The sequence below is a fragment of the Berghia stephanieae genome, chromosome 7 (genome assembly GCF_034508935.2).
Source record: "Berghia stephanieae isolate SIO BIC M18660-M18661 chromosome 7, UCSD_Bste_1.3, whole genome shotgun sequence".
Lineage (NCBI taxonomy): Eukaryota > Metazoa > Mollusca > Gastropoda > Nudibranchia > Aeolidiidae > Berghia > Berghia stephanieae.
The window spans coordinates 980976-998475 of NC_088366.1; the positions used below are offsets into that span (position 1 = coordinate 980976).

General features: G+C 40.5%; 1 protein-coding gene across 1 annotated transcript in view; it reads right to left on the reverse strand.

Annotated features, from left to right (window-relative positions):
* The window catches only part of LOC144976318 (uncharacterized), a 230156-nt gene that overhangs the window by 49603 nt on the left and 163053 nt on the right, over positions 1 to 17500 (reverse strand). The gene's annotated exons all lie outside the window — the stretch shown is intronic.

Here is a 17500-nt window from a genome sequence, read left to right on the forward strand (position 1 = left end):
AAGCAGAAGTAGAAATAGCAGCAGCAGCAGTCATCACGTACGCGGTAGACAGAACACGACTCACCGGTTCGCGAGTCGCGCGAGACGCACGGACGGACAGCGAGGAGGAGGCGGAGGTGGTGGTGATGACGGTGTTGTGTTATCGTGATGGCACAGGCAATCGGAGACTGGTTATCGAATCACGATCGTGTGTGTGTGTGTGTGTGTGTGTGTGTGTGTGTGTGGTCGTAAGTTTAAGAGAGTGTGTGTAATGTTAAGTGTGTGTGTGTGTTTATGTTTGAGAGAAATAAAGTGTATTCTTATGTTTGTGTGTAAAAAAAACGAGTTGGCCGTCGTCTGCCGAGCGGATTGGCGAGGGCTGCTGATAACGATAGGAAGAGTTGAGAGGAATGGAGAGAGGTGATAACTCCAATGATGGGGGAGGGAGAGGGGCGGATACAAGCAGAAGACGACCGATCGATGGAAAAACGGGCGGGACCTCCAAACTCCAAACTCCAAGCAGACGGACGAGGCAGTTCAGCTCAGGTGAGGATGTTGTTATCTCAGATAACGTAATATCCAATAAATTGACGTTTCGCATTGAGACCAAATGTCAGCAACATAATAATAGACAGCCTCATTGACACAAAGAGAATATGTTATCTCATCTCATGTAGTTCCATATCTGAAGCAGACGTCGGAGGTCATCTTCCGCCAAGCTGATCTATCTCTTGCCAATTCTATTAAAGCAGCGCCACCTTTCTCAGCTTCATCTGTCCAAGTTCTTATCCCTTTCAAATACGTTATTCTTTGTCTTCCTCTTATTCTTTTTCCATTCATCTTTCCAGTCAAGGCGAGTATTTCCAAACCGGGGTGGCGGATAATGTGTCCTAAAAATTCCATTTGGCGTTTGATGATTTTTGTTATCAGTGATCTTTTTCTGTTGCCATTTCTAAAATTTCTTCATTTCTTTTCCTTTCCATCCATGACACCCTCATCATTCTTCTGTAAAACCACATTTCCACTGCCTCCAGTCTTTTAACCATGGTCTTGTTTATGGTCCAGCTCTCACAACCATTTAGCAGCACAGACAGTACATAGCAATCCAGGACTTTGCTTTTTGTTTTCATGCTAATATTCCTGTTTTTCATAATTGTATGCAGCTGGTTGAATGCATTCTTCGCCATACCTATTCTTTTCTTTATTTCACAATCTGATTTTCCATTGGATGTTGATGAATATGTTATAGAGTACAATAAAACCCAGTGTTATTACACGTCATAGATTTCCATCCCGATTCTCATTCCCCTCACCTCGATCACAACTTTTTGTCACCACCTCCCGATTCCACAGATTTCTGTGTCAGACTTGTCCACTTGAACATTTCAAAATTCCTAATTCTTGGGAGATAAAAATCAACAAGTTACTCACACAAGGATTAAATATCAAATCAAAATCCTTACAATGATTAAGTCTGGCATCAACTTTCACATTCAATAAGAATTCATGACTTAGTGAAATACTCATCAAGTTATCAAATTGGAGTCAACATTTCGTAATTTCTATGAATTTTTGGTGCCTGCTCCCTACTTTGTCAGTTTGATATTCGTGACCATAAACTGACGTTTCCTGCACCTATTTCATACTGACCGCTATGAGACGTCGGGACACATTTTCTGGACATTGCGTTTTTAAATGACTTTTTTTTTGACAACTCTATCCCGAGACATCCAAACTTTTTGAAGCGACAATTAGTCACCTACAGCAACCACATGGATATTTCTGTTCATGAGGCCTGGCAGATAACAATGATGGAGGCTGGATGGGGGATGATTGGGGATGATGATGGAGTAGATAGATACAACAACATCTATAAAAATGTCCCAGGTTAGATAACATTCACGTTATCAAGTCCTACACCAAAACAAGTTGTAAACAGTTTGGACAGAAAACTCGTCCTCCTTAAAAAAAACAAAAAACAAAACAAAAAACAACCCGACTCCGATCTTGTTAAAAATTCGTCAAGCCTTGGACTTCATTGAAGTCTTCTGTGAAGTCTCAGGTTTGAGAGTTAATGACAGGATGAGGGTCATTTGAAATCGATTGTTATTTAAAGACGACTTTTCTGGTCAAATGTTTAAAACGTGTACACCAGATCAGGGATGCTATTACAGCGTTGTTTAAAACGTGTACACCAGATCAGGGATGCTATTACAGCGTTGTTTAAAACGTGTACACCAGATCAGGGATGCTATTACAGCGTTGTTTAAAACGTGTACACCAGATCAGGGATGCTATTACAGCGTTGTTTAAAACGTGTACACCAGATCAGGGATGCTATTACAGCGTTGTTTAAAACGTGTACACCAGATCAGGGATGCTATTACAGCGTTGTTTAAAACGTGTACACCAGATCAGGGATGCTATTACAGCGTTGTTTAAAACGTGTACACCAGATCAGGGATGCTATTACAGCGTTGTTTAAAACGTGTACACCAGATCAGGGATGCTATTACAGCGTTGTTTAAAACGTGTACACCAGATCAGGGATGCTATTACAGCGTTGTTTAAAACGTGTACACCAGATCAGGGATGATATTACAGCGTTGTTTAAAACGTGTACACCAGATCAGGGATGCTATTACAGCGTTGTTTAAAACGTGTACACCAGATCAGGGATGCTATTACAGCGTTGTTTAAAACGTGTACACCAGATCAGGGATGCTATTACAGCGTTGTTTAAAACGTGTACACCAGATCAGGGATGCTATTACAGCGTTGTTTAAAACGTGTACACCAGATCAGGGATGCTATTACAGCGTTGTTTAAAACGTGTACACCAGATCAGGGATGCTATTACAGCGTTGTTTAAAACGTGTACACCAGATCAGGGATGCTATTACAGCGTTGTTTAAAACGTGTACACCAGATCAGGGATGCTATTACAGCGTTGTTTAAAACGTGTACACCAGATCAGGGATGCTATTACAGCGTTGTTTAAAACGTGTACACCAGATCAGGGATGCTATTACAGCGTTGTTTAAAACGTGTACACCAGATCAGGGATGCTATTACAGCGTTGTTTAAAACGTGTACACCAGATCAGGGATGCTATTACAGCGTTGTTTAAAACGTGTACACCAGATCAGGGATGCTATTACAGCGTTGTTTAAAACGTGTACACCAGATCAGGGATGCTATTACAGCGTTGTTTAAAACGTGTACACCAGATCAGGGATGCTATTACAGCGTTGTTTAAAACGTGTACACCAGATCAGGGATGCTATTACAGCGTTGTTTAAAACGTGTACACCAGATCAGGGATGCTATTACAGCGTTGTTTAAAACGTGTACACCAGATCAGGGATGCTATTAGAGCGTTGTTTAAAACGTGTACATCAGATCAGGGATGCTATTACAGCGTTGTTTAAAACGTGTACACCAGATCAGGGATGCTATTACAGCGTTGTTTAAAACGTGTACACCAGATCAGGGATGCTATTACAGCGTTGTTTAAAACGTGTACACCAGATCAGGGATGCTATTACAGCGTTGTTTAAAACGTGTACACCAGATCAGGGATGCTATTACAGCGTTGTTTAAAACGTGTACACCAGATCAGGGATGCTATTACAGCGTTGTTTAAAACGTGTACACCAGATCAGGGATGCTATTACAGCGTTGTTTAAAACGTGTACACCAGATCAGGGATGCTATTACAGCGTTGTTTAAAACGTGTACACCAGATCAGGGATGCTATTACAGCGTTGTTTAAAACGTGTACACCAGATCAGGGATGCTATTACAGCGTTGTTTAAAACGTGTACACCAGATCAGGGATGCTATTACAGCGTTGTTTAAAACGTGTACACCAGATCAGGGATGCTATTACAGCGTTGTTTAAAACGTGTACACCAGATCGGGGATGCTATTACAGCGTTGTTTAAAACGTGTACACCAGATCAGGGATGCTATTACAGCGTTGTTTAAAACGTGTACACCAGATCAGGGATGCTATTACAGCGTTGTTTAAAACGTGTACACCAGATCAGGGATGCTATTACAGCGTTGTTTAAAACGTGTACACCAGATCAGGGATGCTATTACAGCGTTGTTTTAAAACGTGTACACCAGATCAGGGATGCTATTACAGCGTTGTTTAAAACGTGTACACCAGATCAGGGATGCTATTACAGCGTTGTTTAAAACGTGTACACCAGATCAGGGATGCTATTACAGCGTTGTTTAAAACGTGTACACCAGATCAGGGATGCTATTACAGCGTTGTTTAAAACGTGTACACCAGATCAGGGATGCTATTACAGCGTTGTTTAAAACGTGTACACCAGATCAGGGATGCTATTACAGCGTTGTTTAAAACGTGTACACCAGATCAGGGATGCTATTACAGCGTTGTTTAAAACGTGTACACCAGATCAGGGATGCTATTACAGCGTTGTTTAAAACGTGTACACCAGATCAGGGATGCTATTACAGCGTTGTTTAAAACGTGTACACCAGATCAGGGATGCTATTACAGCGTTGTTTAAAACGTGTACACCAGATCAGGGATGCTATTACAGCGTTGTTTAAAACGTGTACACCAGATCAGGGATGCTATTACAGCGTTGTTTAAAACGTGTACACCAGATCATGGATGCTATTACAGCGTTGTTTAAAACGTGTACACCAGATCAGGGATGCTATTACAGCGTTGTTTAAAACGTGTACACCAGATCAGGGATGCTATTACAGCGTTGTTTAAAACGTGTACACCAGATCAGGGATGCTATTACAGCGTTGTTTAAAACGTGTACACCAGATCAGGGATGCTATTACAGCGTTGTTTTAAAACGTGTACACCAGATCAGGGATGCTATTACAGCGTTGTTTAAAACGTGTACACCAGATCAGGGATGCTATTACAGCGTTGTTTAAAACGTGTACACCAGATCAGGGATGCTATTACAGCGTTGTTTAAAACGTGTACACCAGATCAGGGATGCTATTACAGCGTTGTTTAAAACGTGTACACCAGATCAGGGATGCTATTACAGCGTTGTTTAAAACGTGTACACCAGATCAGGGATGCTATTACAGCGTTGTTTAAAACGTGTACACCAGATCAGGGATGCTATTACAGCGTTGTTTAAAACGTGTACACCAGATCAGGGATGCTATTACAGCGTTGTTTAAAACGTGTACACCAGATCAGGGATGCTATTACAGCGTTGTTTAAAACGTGTACACCAGATCAGGGATGCTATTACAGCGTTGTTTAAAACGTGTACACCAGATCAGGGATGCTATTACAGCGTTGTTTAAAACGTGTACACCAGATCAGGATGCTATTACAGCGTTGTTTAAAACGTGTACACCAGATCAGGGATGCTATTACAGCGTTGTTTAAAACGTGTACACCAGATCAGGGATGCTATTACAGCGTTGTTTAAAACGTGTACACCAGATCAGGGATGCTATTACAGCGTTGTTTAAAACGTGTACACCAGATCAGGGATGCTATTACAGCGTTGTTTAAAACGTGTACACCAGATCAGGGATGCTATTACAGCGTTGTTTAAAACGTGTACACCAGATCAGGGATGCTATTACAGCGTTGTTTAAAACGTGTACACCAGATCAGGGATGCTATTACAGCGTTGTTTAAAACGTGTACACCAGATCAGGGATGCTATTACAGCGTTGTTTAAAACGTGTACACCAGATCAGGGATGCTATTACAGCGTTGTCTCTCGCACATCAAAGTGGAATCGTGGAAATGAAAAACCTAAACAAGTTCGATGAGTTAATAATCAAAATAATAATACAGTAATAAGTATAATATTATTATTGTTGTTGTTGTTGTTGTTGTTGTTGAGTGTCAGTGGCTGGATTGAGACATTACATTGGCGGCTACTTAATTCAGTGTTTTCTTGTACAATCGTTTCCCTCTGGTCGTTACGGTTATTAGATTAGACAGAGGGTACGTTGCGTCCCATCTAAACGGTAGTAAGCAATTGTTAATACTGTCCATTTAACGCTATGGACAATTGTATAAAATCCAGCATTATGTCATTAGGGCTCCAAATAACTATAATTTTAAAACAGATTTATTTTGTTTGTTAATGAAATGATCTGGGATGTGTTAACAAATTGTGTGCCTTCGTGTTCTTGCTGTATGACACTTGATTTCCAATGGACAGGTCTAGGGTTCGAGTCCCACTGTGAGTGGCGCAAAGTTGAGTCCTTTGAAAAGGGCTCTTTACTCACAATCGTTCACCGTTCTCAGGTGTAAGATAAGTACCTGACCATAAAAGCATTGGCTCTATTGAAAAGAAAATGTACTGTTGCCATACAGACGTCATGTCTTGTTGTTAAAGCGTTGTTGCTGTCTGGGGGCCATTTGTAAAGCGCCTTGATCACTATTAGTGGATATCGCGCTATACAAATGCTCATGAGTTGGGTTTTTTTTTTTTGTTTGTTTTTTTTTTTTGTTGGTTGTTTTTTTCTTTGTTGTTGTTGTAATATGAATGAGCAAAAGAGATGTCAGATGGATTAATTTGGAGATCTAAGCTTACCAGGCATTGAGATGTCCTCAGGCAAGATTTGTAATCCACCCCCCCCCCCTATCCCGCGACACACACATATACACATACACACACACACATATATATATATATAAACACATAATATACACACAGAGGAACATGGAGAAGAATTAAAGAAGCTAATATACAGAGAAGTGGTAAGACCTTGAGGGAGATAAAAAAAAAGTTAGCTCGGGATAGAGAAGGATGGAAACTGTTTGTGGCCTATATCCTGACCCAGGGTGTGAAAGACAATGATGATGATGATGATATACAAACACATACACACACCTTGAAAGGGAGAGGGGGGGGGGGAGGGGGGATATGGGGCGGCGTAGTCAAACCTGAGGATTATGCTACCACGATGGATTATGATGACAAAGAGACACCAAAAAGCAGGAAAGCGCTGGAGGCGACAAACCGTTGGACGACACGTCATCGTACAACACAAGCCAGGACTACAAAGGGTTGGATCATTAGCTACTTACAAGGTGCTGGTTTGTGTGTATGCATTTTGGCCACCGATTCTTGGGAGGGGGAGGGGGGAGGAGGAGGAGGGAGGAAGAGGGTATAGTCAATTTCAGAGTAAGCATTTGATTTCTCAAGAAATATCTTCCCGCCTGTGTCAACTGTCTTTGTTTTGTTTTCTTCCATTAAACCATGAAAGAAATCATGAAAGAAAAATAAAGAGAAATAAAAAAAAAAATCAAATAAAAAAAAAGAAATTAGCAAACAAATAAATTAAATAAATAAACCAGCAAACAAATAGATAAAGATAAATCTAAGAAATAATAAACAAATTAATTATTTAATAAAGCAGACAAACGCATAAATAAATAAATAAATAAATAAATAAATAAATAAATAAATAAATAAATAAATAAATAAATAAATAAATAAACAAACAAATAAAAACACGAGATATCATAGATGAAAAGAACAGGTAACCATGTGCAAAAGGAAATTATATTGAAATAAAGATAAGATAGGATATTTAAAAAAAGATAAGATAAGATAAGATATTTTTTTATTCATCCTACTACGGCCATTATAATTCTATATATCCCAACACAATTCGGTCATATTATAGTACAAGAAATATCAATGGAAAGACGTTAGATGAAAATTGACACAGTCAGTGGAATAACTAGTGGATACATTACGGTGACTATGAATAGATTCTAGCCACACACACACACACACACACACACATACACACACCCATTGAACTTTATATAGCTCAATATCCACGAAATGTGCTCAAAGCGCTTTACAAAGGGTCCCTGACCAACAGCAACATTTAACATGTAGGACGGGACATGACGCCTGTTAGGCGATATTACAATTTTTCGTACAAAGACAACGCTGTTAACGGCCAGGTTCTCATTTTACACCTGAGTACGGTGAGAGAATGTGAGTAAAGAGCCTTTTCCAAGGACTCAACTATGCGCCGAGCGCGAGGCTCAAACCCAGGACCTTCCGATTCTGAAAGCGAGTGTCATACCACTAGACCACATAGCCGCACAAACACGTGGTGTATGCTCGGGATAAGGCAAAAATATACGGATGAACTTTTATTTTACTGTCGTCAATGAGTTGATTTGATATAGACTACGTGCACTTATTTGAAGGTCTGATAACCGATCGCAATTATGGGCTTGTTTTAACGTTGTTGTCATGGTTGGTGACAACAATGGGGCCACAATCGTTTGGGTTATCAGATCTGCATATAAGTATACATAGGTTGCAGGCCCTTATACTGTTTTAATGACATAATGGCAAAACAGATTACATAAAGGATAGAAATTATTATCAACATCAAGGTCATTAGTTACTCGTATAATTTTCCTTCTATCAAATCCATAACGAAGACCTTGCGATGGTCATTGTGTATGGTGGGCGTGGCTACATTAGTGCGTCCCCTTCCGGTCGCCATGGAAACGCCATTATCCAATAAGAGGACTCGTCAAATATTTGGCTTAGAGCAGCTTAGAGATGAAGGCTGAAGGGTTGACCGACGGTGGGATATGAAAGCTCTGCCGGTGTTACGGCATATTTATTAAATCACCTATTGTTGAGCTTTTGTTAGGGGTTTCGACACTTGTAGGTCATATCTATACAACGCAAAACTATTACAGTACAATTCGACAATTTAAATATATCGCTTTATTTTTCACTCTTAATCTTAGATTTTTGATTCCCTAGAAATTGTTATAGGAAATTATATCTTTTTAAAAATATTATTGTGTCGTTGTTTTCCTTCTTGTTGTCGTTATTGTTGTTGTTGTTGTTGGTGGTGGTGATGGCGTAGGTGTTGGTGTGGGTAGTAGTGTTAGTGTTAGTGTTGATGTGTGTGTGTGTATGTGTGTGTGTGTATGAGAGAGTGAGAGGGAGAACGAGAAAGAGAGAAAGATAGAGGGAGAGACACAGATACACACACACACAGAGAGAGAGAGACAGAGAGAGAGAGAGAGAGAGAGAGAGAGAGAGAGAGAGAGAGAGAGAGAGAGAGAGAGAGAGAGAGATGAGATTATGAGTATTGAGGACGGGAAAACAACAGGTGGAAAACGACAGTCAAGGTATGGATGGGTATGTATTACTCACTCCACCCCCCCACCCTTCTCTCCCTCTCTCTCCCTCTCTCTCTCTCTCTCTCTCTCTCTCTCTCTCTTAATTCCTCCAACCACACACCCCATCCATCTACCCAACTACCTCTATCCCTTATCTTACGCCAACCCGTCCCCCCTCTCTCCGTCCTTATGCCCAATATATTCCACCCCCCCCCCCCCCCCCCCCCCCCAATCACAATCCTCACCCCCTCAATGTTGACGATAACAACTAATCCAGCCTCTTGTTCAGAGCCTTTCATCTTTTATCCCCCCCCCCCCTTTTCTCTCTCTCTCTCTCTCTCTCTCTCTCTCTCTCTCTCTCTCTCTCTCTCTCTCTCTCTCTCTCTCTCTCTCTCTCTCTCTCTCTCTCTCCAAACTCAATGGCTTATCACCGATGTGAACGATCGAATTTTAATTAGAAACCCCGATAACTTTGATTTACTGCCAGAGTTCACTTATCACGTATAGATGTCGTTGTTTATAAAGAATACCTTTGGTTCTATATTATAGTTAGAATGAAGTCGACGTCACTCGACTAATTGTTATTGTTTGTTTTTGTTTTATTTTTGCTACCCGCGTTTTTGAGTAATTCTCACTAAAAAGCGCTTTGAGCACATTTAGTGGATATTGCGCTATAATATAAAGCTCTATTTTTTTATAATGTATTAACTAGAATATAAACGTTCATGGTTACACATCGTTTTGTGTGTTGGTCCGTTATACTTCCGGATGGCAATGTTGTGAGCTTCATGGGGACACTTTGTAAACATTTTATTTTGTTACAGAGAATTTGATGAGATCGTTAAGTGGATATTGAGCTATCTATATATAAAAGCTCGTTTGTTTGTTTTTTAATCATCCAACCAGCGGTCTAAAATCCAAAACAAATAGATGAATGACGTCACATATATGTGTGTGAACGTAGATTCTAGTCAAAATGAGAAAAAAAATGCCTAGTCGGTACCAACGTGTACATATTTCCAGGTCTGATAATTGAACACAATTATGGGCTTGTTTTAAACATTGATGTAGTGGACAATAATTTGTGTTGGTTTGAGAGTATTTCCATTATAACATGGCAATTTGGGTTATCAGACCTGTAAATGAATATACGTTGGTCGGTGGAGAGGTCTGTCGTACGCTGAAAAGGCATTTCTATCATTTTGGCCTGAAAAATTGTCCTTTAAATATCGATCAATTGTGGGACAGGGTGGCTCAGAGCGTAGCCATCGTTATGTTAAAGCCTGATACTGAAATCCAAAAGGACTGGCAGTTTGACGTCATTATTTGGTTTTTGCACCGTCTAGTGAGTTGTCGTTAGTAGAGCTCATGGAAACAAGTTATTTCATTGGTTGAACTATTGAATACAACTCACGATTTGTTTTCTTTTGTGGCAAAAGACTGGCATTTTGACGTCATTTTTTGGTCAGTATCAGGCCATAACTTTACGAAGGCCACGCTCAGAGGTACGGTCTTTGCTTCGTACCCGAAAGGTACCGAGTTCTATCACCCACCGCGCTGTGTGGCCTTGAGTAAGTCACCTCGCCCCATCTCACTTTGCGACGTTGCATTGCGGCTGACGCCTGGGTTATTCCAGTCTTCCCTTGGAATAGACCCTAGAGACAAATTTCTCCATGGGGATGAATAAAGGGAATTTTATTTTATCTTTTTTTTTTAAACAATCTTCATCTCGTCAAAAACTCTCAAACCTGGGACTTCTTTGAAGCCTTCGATGAAGTCCCAGGTTTGAGAGATTTTAACAAGACGAGGATTATTTAAATCGATCGATATTTGAAGGACGAGTTTTCTGGGCACAATTTTTAAAAATGTGTTTTTTGTTCCCCCAAGAGCGACAGAGATTGGACAGAGTCGGAATAAAGAAGTATTGTAGATGTGGTGATGTTTTGTGTGAAAGTAGGTGAAGGTTGTACAGGTGTGGGTGCTGGAAGACTGTGTGTGTATTAGTATTAGTATTACTATTACTAGAAGTGTTATTATGTACCAAAGTATTACGTCTTTGAAGGGATGGCCAGAATGGAGATTCATTTGAAAGGGACTTCCGGAAGCTGGCTTGAGTGGCAGAGTTGCCAGATTTGTTAGGGCAAAATGCCAAATGGCATGAAAAAATGCCAAACTTCTTAGGGCATCACTTTATTCTGCTAAAATGGACATAAAAATGAAATATAAATCTTAACCTATTCCATTGCTATGAGTCGGTGTCTTGATTGAGTTGATGAAATATTCACATCGTCTTGCCAGTTGAAGGGTGAAAATTTATACATTTTTTGAAACGAGTGTTTATTTGTCTTAAGATAGATGACAGTGAGTAATTTTAAAGAAAACAATGCCAACAATTGGCAAACCCAATGTTTCATGTCAAACAGCTTTTTAAAAATAATTATGTATTGGATTTTGTAACTTAAAACACCAATTAGGCAACCCTTTTGGGCTGCTGGTTGGGTTGCTACCATTAACACATAATGGTTGCTACGATCTAACTACAAAGACACGGGGGTCTGAGGGATCGCCTTGAAGTACTCCGTCGTTGTAAGGACAGGATGAATGAACACACAACACAAATAAAGCACACAATATACCCATCATCATATACCATACTAAATACCCACATACGAATTATATCCCACTATAGTAGACTAACAAAAAGAAGGATGGGGATTTGGAAAACTGAGTTGGGGGGGGGGGGGGGGGGGGGGGGGGGGGGGGGGAAGGGGGGGGAGGGAAAGGGGTGGGGGAGGGGAAGGGGGGGGGGAAAGGGGTGGGGAGGGGAAGGGGAAGGGGTGGGGGAGGGAATATGGGGTTGGGTGAGTGGATGGTGGTGATGAATAGATGCTATAGATGACTATCCTGATTGACATTGAATGGAACGATCATATCCTCTCCTTTTCTTTCTCTCTTCTTTCTTCTTCTTCTTCTTCTTCTTCTTCTTCTTCTTCTTCTTCTTCTTCTTCTTCTTCTTCTTCTTCTTCTTCTTCTCCTCCTCCTCCTACTCCTCCTCCTCCTCCACCACCTCCTCCTCCTTCTTCTTGTTCTTCTTCTTCTTCTTCTTCTTCTTCTTCTTCTTCTTCTTCTTCTTCTTCTTCTTCTTCTTCTCCTTCTTCTTCTTCTTCTTCTTCTTCTTCTTCTTCTTCTTCTTCTTCTTCTTCTTCTTCTTCTTCTTCTTCTTCTTCTTCCTCTTCTTCTTCTTCACTTTAAATAGTTTAGAAATAAAAACTTTGCCCTCACATGATCCCAAAATGCTCCAAAGTCCTGTATACAGATTCTAAGAAGCTAGACTTTCCTTTTCAACAAGAGTGACTGAGTCAAAGAGATATGCAGCTCTGTAGCTGGAGCAAAAAATTCGTATTTCTACGAATCTTTCGTAGTACGAGACAGGTCTGATCCAACCCTCCAACTCCAATGATTTCATCCATGTTATTTCTCATCAAAATATATCTTACCTAAATTCTTTATCGCTATGATTAGTTTTTCGAATTCTCGAGGAGAAAAGCCGAGAGGAGAAACGGCAGTCTGAGCAGATAGCTGAAGTAGAAATTATGCGAATCTTACCTTCTGCCTTCCTCACCCCCGATCCCTTCCCCCACCCCCAATCAAAAGGGATGTGCAGACTTAAATTAAACTGAGACAATTATCAAACAAATAAAGACACGAATCCAATCCAATCCAAGCCATAACAATGGATATAAAACACTGAGGGGATGGAGTGGTATGTATGTAGTATGGATTACACGGCGGTTGGTAGGTTGGTTGGTTGGTTGGTTGGGGGGGTTGGGTGGTTGGTTGGGGGATGTCATGGGGAATTCTATACAAATGATGACAATGGAGACACCCGAATGGCTACTGATTACAATGACAACAAGATGTGGTGGTCACTTTTAGCCTCTGGTTAGATTAGGGATTACTTATAATATAGGGGTATGGCGGTGGGGTGGGGAGTGGGGGAGTTGGGGAGTGGGGGAGGATGGGGAGGAGGAGGAGGAGGAGGAGGAGGAGGAGGAGGAGGAGGAGAAGAAGAAGAAGAAGAAGAAGAAGAAGACAAACAGAGAGAGAGAGAGAGAGAGAGAGAGAGAGAGAGAGAGAGAGAGAGAGAGAGAGAGAGAGAGAAACAGTGAACACTTTTAAAAGGAGAGCACACGTGTACACACTATTTTTGTGGAAAGGGGGGGGGGGGGGGGGGAGGAGGGAGGTCGAGGGTTTCTATGAGTGAACAAAACTCACTGAAATTCCGCAGTCTTTGAAATGATTATTTGCCTACCTATAGATAGTATGCGCTTGGCTAAGAAGCTCATAACATTGCCATCCGGAAGTATAACGGACCAACACACAAAACTGAACATTTATAGATAGAATGCGCTTGGCCAAGGAGTTCACAACATTGCCATCCGGAAGTATAACGGACCAACACACAAACTCTGTGTAACCATGAACTTTTATAGTCTGGTTAATACAGTTTAGTGAAAACAACTCACAAACGCGGATGGCAAAAACAATAACAAAGGCCTGAGTGACGTCATCTGCATACTATCTATAGTCAGGTTAATACAGTTCAGTGAGCATTATTCATAAACGCGGATGGAAAAATCAATAACAAACACCATAGTGAAGTCATCTTCGTTCTATCTATAAAGGGATTGGATTTGGTAGATAAAACATATTTGAAGGACGAGTTTTCTGGCCAAATTTTTCAATATGTGCGATTAACAGTGTTGTTATGTAGATTATTGGCGTTGGGTTGAGAGTTTGTATTTCCATGACAACAAAGGGCCCAAAACAATTTGGGTTATCAGACCTGTAAATAAGTACACGTCAGTCTGTCCCCATCTCAGTCATGGAGTCCTACAGCCAGAATCACCAGGCTATGGAAGTGTACGGAATTTCCCACAACGTTCAAACCGAAACAACAACAAACTTTTTTTTAAAAATTGAGCTTCAATATAGCGCAATATCCACTAAATGTGATCAAAGCGCTTTACAAGGGGTCCCTGGTCATCAGCAACATTTAACATGTAGAGCGGGACATGACGCCTGTTAGGCGATATTACATTTTTTTCGGACAGAGCCAACGCTGTTAACGACCGGGTCCTAATTTTACACCTGAGTACGGGGACAGAATGTGAGTAAAGAGCCTTTCCTAAGGACTCAACTATGCGCCGAGCGAAATCGACCCCGGACATTCCGATCCGAAAGCGAGTGTCACACCACTAGACCAATAGCCGCACAAACCGAAACAACAATCTTACCTTGTCGGGGTCACTGATTTTGGAGAAAGAAATTCCAATATGTTTACACTTAATAATACATAATATGAAAGGTCTTCTTGATCTACTCCTACCACAACACAACACAACACAGATAAACCAACAACTGGACTATCAGTTCATCGTCTTTGTAAAAACGATCCTTCCAAACACAAAAGGACAACTAACTATATACAGCATCTCGTCTGGTCACGAGTCAGGACAGAAATAGGATGACGATGATGGCGGAGATGATGATGATGATGATGATGATGATGATGATGTTTGAGTTGTCCTCATCCTCTACCCATTTTCACTCTTGATTAAAAAACTACAAAGGCATATAATGTGTAGATAGAACGAACTTGACGTCACTCAGCTCTTTGTTATTGTTATTGTTTTTAGCCATCCATTTTTATGAGTAGTTCTCACTAAATTGTATTTAAGACTAAACGTTTAATGTTACACATTATGTTAAACCCGGCTGGCGGATGTTATGATTTGTTATTTTTAAAAAGTTATTTATTTATTTATTTTTTTAGAAAAACGCAATTGATCAATGGGGATGATCTATAGATAGATCGAAGTTGACGTCACTCATGTCTTTGTTATTGTTTTTTGCAATCCGCATTTATGAGTACTTCTCACTAAACTGTATTCACCATACTATATATATATATACACGTTTAAGGTTACACATAGTTTCAAGCGCACACTATCAATATCAATCAAATAAATTAAAAATTATAGATAGAATGCATTTGGCTAAGAAACTCACGACATAAATACGGTATACCACTCAATGGCAATAGTTTTCAAGCCAAAATCTCAAAAGGAGTTTTGTCGTTTTACAGCAGTAATGCGATTGTGACCGGGCGTGTTGTTATTGTTGTGGCTGTTGTTGTGTTAAGTATTGATGCTATGTGTTCAGGTCATTGTCTACTGATAGTACTGGTCTGCTCACAGCCAAAGCTCGATACATTCTACGGGGCCTTTCGTTTTTTTCTCTATATAACAGTACCCCTGTCGTCAGGCTGTAATGATATGCAGATGTCGGTGACAATCAAAGGCATTCCTTTCTCGTCTTTTCCCCAACCGTTTCCCCATCGGGTGGGGAAGTGATGTCACTTTTACGTCATCAAAGAAATTCCTTAACAGACCGGCTCACCAGTAAGACGACCGTTCTCCCAACTATGCTGTCTTTAAAGTAATGGATACGGTTAAGATACTGCTATTTACTACGAAGATACTTTTTCCCACACAAAAACGGTCAAATTTCACCCATATCCACAAGTTGCAGCTTGAAAAGGAAAGGCAACTAGTAGAATACTGCTATTTTGCTAGGAAGAAGTGTCAAGAAGTTAAGTCATAGTTGGTGTGTGGGTAGTGCTGCCAGATGGCCACATGTATGATCAAAATTGACACACAGAGAATCGCGTATATATTATAAATTAAAACTTTCTTTTTAAAAAATAAAAACAAGTCTTTTCCTAGGTTAGTCCATAAAAAAAATCAAAATCGATGTCTTTTAAGGAGGTCAAAGTAATTGAAGTGTTTGGCCACGTGGGGTTCTATTTGGTCACTTTTGCAGTCTAAATTGGCTTCGAAGAACTCTGGCCATCTGGCATCCCTGTTTGTGAGAACAGAAGTTTAAGTATATAACAATCTGCATGTTTGCCTCTTTAGTTTGTAAACTACCAAAGCAAGCGGTTGTGTATCATTCGTTTTTAAATGGAATTGTTATAATTGATAGATTTCAGTGGATTACACGATGTGCAACTGTGCTTATGGTAGTCATTATCACATCAATATGTTTTGACTTTGATTCCTAACATGTTACATGTTTTTGAAGTGAGTTAAAATTACAGGATCAAATAAAAATATATATAGAAATACATGTCGCATAACCAAAGCATAATAATAATATTACTATAACCTCCCTGAGTCAGAACTAATCATAGTCATAGTGAGAGTCATAGAAAATAGAACGATTCAAGTGAAATTAATTCATTATTTGTGATGGAACACGGATTACACTAACTACAGAAATGGTGAGTCTTGACCAAATAAAATCCGAAACTTTTGTGTACATGAACATTGTAACACACACTTTTGAACAGAAAACACCCCCTCCCCCATACAAACCCCCCCCCCCCCACACACACACACCAACACCCCAACCCCCCCCCCCCCCCCTTCCACTTCTCTTCCCAACGCAACATCATACATTCTCATTACGAATTGAACTAGTGAGGTGGAGTCTACATTTATTGTGATTTGTTTGGGTAATTAAAAAATTAATCTCCTTCCACTGCCCCCCCCCCCCCCCCACCCCCAACCTCTCTCTCACTCTCTCTCACACACACACACACACACACACACACACACACACACTCACATTCACTAATTGACGCAATGACAATCATAAATTAGGCAATGACGGATCAAATGTAGCGTGCACTATTTATTGGCTTTGTCTATCTTGCCCTCCTCTTCTCCCAAACCTCTCATCTCCTCTTGACTTGAATATGCGGATGACTGGGTTTTTATTGACTTATCGTGAGTAATTAATGGTCAATATACTAAATAGCTGGTGTCTGGAAACTGAACGTCAATAATGGCATTTTTCAGACTTAGTTTTTGTTCTCTACCTATCTCTCTGTCCGCAGTCTATGTTGGTTCCTCTCTCTCTCTCTCTCTCTCTCTCTCTCTCTCTCTCTCTCTCTCTCTCTCTCTCTGTGTGTGTGTGTGTGTGTGTGTGTGTCTGTCTCTCCCATTTTATTGTGAGAAAAATAGACGGGGAAAAGCATGGAGGGAGGTCGAGAGTGAGTGAGAGAGAGAGAGAGAGAGAGAGAGAGAGAGAGAGAGAGAGAGAGAGAGAGAGAGAGAGAGAGAGAGAGAGAGAGAGAGGATTATTTGATTTGATATGACGGAGAATACACGTACGAAATACTATCAAAGAGAGAGAGACACAGAGAGAGAGAGAGAGGGAGAGAGAGAGAGAGAGAGAGAGAGAGAGAGAGAGAGAGAGAGAGAGAGAGAGAGAGAGAGAGGATTATTTGATTTGATA